This window comes from Aplysia californica, unplaced genomic scaffold, assembly GCF_000002075.1.
Source record: "Aplysia californica isolate F4 #8 unplaced genomic scaffold, AplCal3.0 scaffold00276, whole genome shotgun sequence".
NCBI classification, from domain to species: Eukaryota; Metazoa; Mollusca; class Gastropoda; order Aplysiida; family Aplysiidae; genus Aplysia; species Aplysia californica.
The window spans coordinates 213356-218791 of NW_004797546.1; positions in this window are offsets into that span (position 1 = coordinate 213356).

Consider the following 5436-nt stretch of genomic DNA (forward strand, 5'->3'; position numbering starts at 1 on the left):
TTCTCAAAATCACGTGTGTGTGTGTGTGTGTGTGTGTGTGTGTGTGTGTGTGTGTGTGTGTGTGTGTGTGTGTGTGTGTGTGTGTGTGTGTGTGTCTCCACTGACCACACAGGCCAAGGAGAGAATGAAATAAAACCATTGTCCATCCCTAGAAAATCGTGTTTCTGTAGTGTGTAGAGATGGCTATATAATTATACATTCGTACTTCCCATGAGTTATTGTAACAAAGTGAAGGTTGAGGGCTCGTGGCTCGTAAATATCAGGTGAAATTAGTACCCTGTACGCCGCTACCGGCGTGAGAAACGTAATTACAAACTGGACGCAAATGGTCAGAGCGACATCCTGTAGGACAGGGAACCTTAGAGTGGGGTGTATTTATAACACCTTGCTGCTCCAAAATCAGTTAAGTCCGTGATTGGTAAGATCATGAAGAACGATATTGAGAAGCGTCTCTTACGCGTTAATTGTAAACGCGTGAGAGTGCACAAAGATTTGGCGCGTTCAAAGCCCCCACGATCTTGGGAACTGGGGAAAGAAGATACAACCATCCAGAATGTACCTATTAAAGCATGAATGATCAAAGTGGAATCATTACGACGCTTGGGCCTTATACTGAGGGTCCAAAGGTAGAGGAGTAGATTAGACGAGACCAGACTAGAGTAGAGAGAGGACATAGAGATAGGAGCTAGGCAAGGCGAAGGGAGTGACAATATTCTCGTTGTCTGCTAGATAGTCGTCTGTTCGACAAATTTATAACCAGTGTTTCAGGAAATAGTAGTTATCCTTCTATAGATTATAGGTCCTCGAAGTTCGTAGCTTGTTTTGTAAACATCATACATTTAATTGTTGTTGATGATAAAATATTTCAAAAATATTACAGCGTGAAGTTTTCTTGTCATCTTTGACATAGCCTATACGATCACGTGTCAGAGTGCTGTAACCAGTACAACAACATTTTTAATACTGTTACATTATCCCGGATCCAAGAATGCCCTGTGTTTGCCTTCTCGTCTTTCTCACGTTGCAGAATCATTCTTCCGTGAAACTTAAAGGTTAATCCCGAGGTCCACAAGCTCACATTCCAGGGATTAGTTGTTTGTGTAGAGATATCCTGCCTCTCCCGGAATTATATAAGTAAGGTCAACAACGATAACGATAACGACGACGACGACGACGACGACGACGACGACGACTGGGGCAACGGTGACAACAACAGCAATAATCACCATCCCTCGACCAAATGCGACTACGCATAAATAATACATTTCAACCTTTGATCCAGACAGAAAAAATAATTGCGTTTGAAAAAAACTTGACCGGAAAACACGTAGAACATAACAATGAACTTAAAAGCGTCACGCAAACCCGAGGCAAAAATAAAACAAAACAATTATTCGGGAAAAAAGTAATTCCAGTGCTTTTGAGAAACCGTAGAAACAGATAGAAGTAGGCATCCTCCAAGACTACAAATCCAAAAAGATAGGCCAACACAAAAATTATGTCATCAGACAGGCCTGAAAATACCCCACACTCACGGTAAAATACATGTAGGCCTACTCGTAGTTTTAAGCAACATTTCACTTTTACAGACCAGTAAGTTCCACACAGTGCATAGGCATCCTAACTTGTGTACAGTCATTTGACCTGGTTACAGTCATTTTAACCTGTGAACAGTCATTTTAATTTTAACCAGTTTACGGTCATTTTAACCCGTGGAGTCTTTTTAACCAGTGTACAGTCATTTCAACCACAAACATTTTCACAAGGCAACATAATATGTATAATCTAATATGGCAGTCCGAGACCGTAAAAACGCAGATCGAAATAAAATAATGTAATGTCTGGAGTAATATTGAAAAAGTAAAATCAACTCGATGTTTTTTTCCTAAGTAGAATGAGGCAGCCATGAACAGCGTTGATTCTTACATTATGTCAAGATGGGCTCAGGTTACCCTTTGCGTGTCTTTAGAAATAAGAGGTCAGAAGCGCTGAACCGTAGCTTAGCCTTTGTAACAGTCAGGCCTGCTTTTGCTCTGCGTTATGCTAACTTCCGTGTTCGGGAAGCAGAGGCAGACATGCCTTGCCATTAATCGCCTGTTTAACTCATTCTGTGCAGTTTTTGATACTATTTTATAAAGCGCATATCCACACTCTACAGCATGCTCTATGGGCTTTACAACTAGATATTTTACCCCCATGACTCTGGAAGTACACTCAGAAACATTCTCGGTTTCTCGGGAAGCATAATGTTGCGTAAAATGCGGATTTCACGTGCTCAAACACTAACAAACTGACACGATCTTTCGGGGTCTATAGCCGGGTAGGCCCACACATTGCCACCCAGGGTGAATTGAGGAAAATTCGTGTATAGTACCTTTCCCAAGGACACATCTGGCCGCTTACGGGGTTCTAACCCAAGACTTTACGGTTGCGAGTCTGAGAGCCTAACTACTAGGCCACTGACGCCACAAAATATCAATACAACAATACCTTCATAGACGGCGTTTCACTAGATCTATATTATCTCTGGATAAACTATGGAACAAAAAGAGTTAAGAACACCGACAATTCCTGCATGCATGAGCGAGTCCTGTAAGATTAGCTAGCATGCAAACAGTTTCTGCATGCAGGAGAGGGGTCTGGGCTATTAGTTAGCACAGTATGTTATCGTTTCCTTTTGAGAATAAAAACACCCTCGATTTAAAAAAAAAAAAAAATCAGCAATTCTATTTAGCCCTACCACAAAGTTAGCTTCTATCCTACAATCCCTGAAAGACAAACAAAAAATACCTAGATCTATAGTTTTTAGATCATTGTTTGTTTGTTTGGTTGGTTTGGATTAGTTTTTGCTTTATTTTTGTTTTTTAACCGGTCGTTTTCTGCGTCTCCATGAAGCTTCCAACCTAGACGGTCATATAATCAGGCCACCTGCGCGCTACTGACCTAGATTCCTTGTGGGCTTACACACCCGTGTAGTAAGCCCACAACCTTGTAGATCATTAGTAGTGATAAGCCTACGCAGGGTGCGGCGGTCATGAGTTTGAATTGTTGTTTTCTCATGCTTTGACACTGGATTATTTCTGCCTAATGCAGTTTGCTTTTCAAGTCATCTGGATTATGTGAATATTTTCTACATCATTGTGTGTGTTGAGGAACAGAAGTGGTGACTAATTAATTAATTAATTAAGATTGACCAGCAGTCTTGAGATCGCAAATTTGAAGTGCTGTTTGGCTGCACTGTAGGCCTACTGTTCATTTTCAGATTCTTCATCGCCATCGTACTCAGTGAATGCCTGGATTCTTTTAGTTGAGGCCTAATGCAGTTTTTTTTTCCAAATCATCTGGATTGTGTGAATATCAAATATCTCTTCCATCAGTGTACGTGTTTAGATTAAACCTACAGTGAAGTTTTGACCGTGCAAGTTTAATTCATATCCGTCTAAATCCATTCTAAAATCCATGTCTACACAGTGGAGGCCCCCCCTTCTGATCCGCACTCTTCACTGACTTAGAGCCTCTCTATGCAAACAACCACTAAAAACGAACTCTCCATCCTATCCCTAGATCTGCTTTTAGATTTAGATTAGTTTGTAACACAAACAATAGACTAAAAGGACGATGTAGATATAAATCTATATATCTAGACTCTGAGCGTCTAGGGGCCCACCCTTGTTAGGTAGGGAAAAGTATACGGATCATAATTATGGGGGAGCTCCTTTGTGTTTTTCCCGACCTGCTTTGTTTAATATCTGCTGTTCTTTCACAGTGCTTACATGCTTCTCTTCTAGGCCTATTTATTGCTTTCATCATGTGTGGTTATGACTCTGTTGGACTGTGACTGACACCTTCAAAATAAACTGAAGGAATAAGAACAACAATGGGAAGAAAATGCTCAGTTGGTGGATGCAAAACTGGCTATGACAGTCAGAAAGGTGCAGAAAAAGTGACCTTGTATGGATTTCCTTCGGATGAAACAGAATGTCGGGCATGGACTGCTAGCTTACCAAACATTTTATCCTATGAAAAGGTGTCAAAACATATCAGTGTGTGCCCTCCATTTCCGTAAAACTCTAACTCAACTCAAGTCAACTTTCTGTCTTTCCATCGCTTTTGTCTGTCTAGAATAATTTTTTACATGTCCGTTAGTTTGAACACAAACACAGGGAAGCTAAACTATTGAGAGAGAGAGAGAGAGAGAGAGAGAGAGAGAGGGGGGAGAGAGAGAGGGGGGAGAGAGAGAGAGAGGGGGGAGAGATTGAGAGGGAGAGAGAGAGAGAGGGAGAGAGAGAGAGGAGGGAGAGATTGAGAGGGAGAGAGAGAGAGAGAGAGAGAGAGAGAGAGAGAGAGAGAGAGAGAGAGAGAGAGAGAGAGAGAGAGAGAGAGAGAGAAAGGGAGAAAGAGACCGCCTAGCCGTGGCCGTTGTAATCATTATTATCATTACGAAGGTCACTGCTTGCTGTGGGCCGAAGCCTGAGCGGCCGGTGTGTCAGACCACAAGCAAGGTGTGTAGTTCTTGGGCTGCGCTGCCTGATTTATGATCGCCTAGCTTCCAACCCTTAGACCCAGAACAAACTATCGGCGTCTGTATAAAGCGAAGTGCAGCGACGGAACCGCGACGGAAAAAGTCCGTCGGCTGAGTTTGGAAACCGCTGCTTTCTGTTTGCTCCCTAACTGTTCTCATGAGGCGGAATACGGCAACGGAAACCGTTTCGGAACCTTTTCGGTGTTTCAGCGACCGCTTCCAGGAGCGAATCTTGAGGCACCGTCGTGGCGTCTGCACCTCAGTGGCCTACTGGAGGTTCGAACATGGATCGACAAAAAAAATTAAATATTGGATGGATCTAAAAAATAAGCCCATTTTTTAAATAAGCGCCTCAAAATTAGTCTACTTGCTCGAGAGCACCCTCACTTTTGTGATATTATAGAAATAATAATAGATCTATATTATATTCTCATTTTTTAACCGGCAAGATTTTTTTTTAAAGTGAATATTTTGGCCCACCTCAATAATATGGTCTCGGATGTGGTCATGACTATTGGTAGACACCCAGACGCACAGACACACACACACGCACGCACGCACGCACGCACACACGCACACACACACACACACACACACACACACACACACACACACACACACACACACACACACACGCACACACACGCATATACACATATATATATATATATATATATATATATATATATATATATATATATATATATATATATATATATATATATATATATATGTATATATATCGATGGCTGCTTGCCATAACTGAATAAGTCCACGATTGGCGATTTTCACTTTTTAGCGTTTTTTTAGCAAACTTTTGACGCTGTACAACCTCAAGAAGTGAGTAAGTCCTACCTCTATTATAAATGCAAGAAACAGAGGCCTTGTCAAATAATTTAAGTCCAGAAAACCCC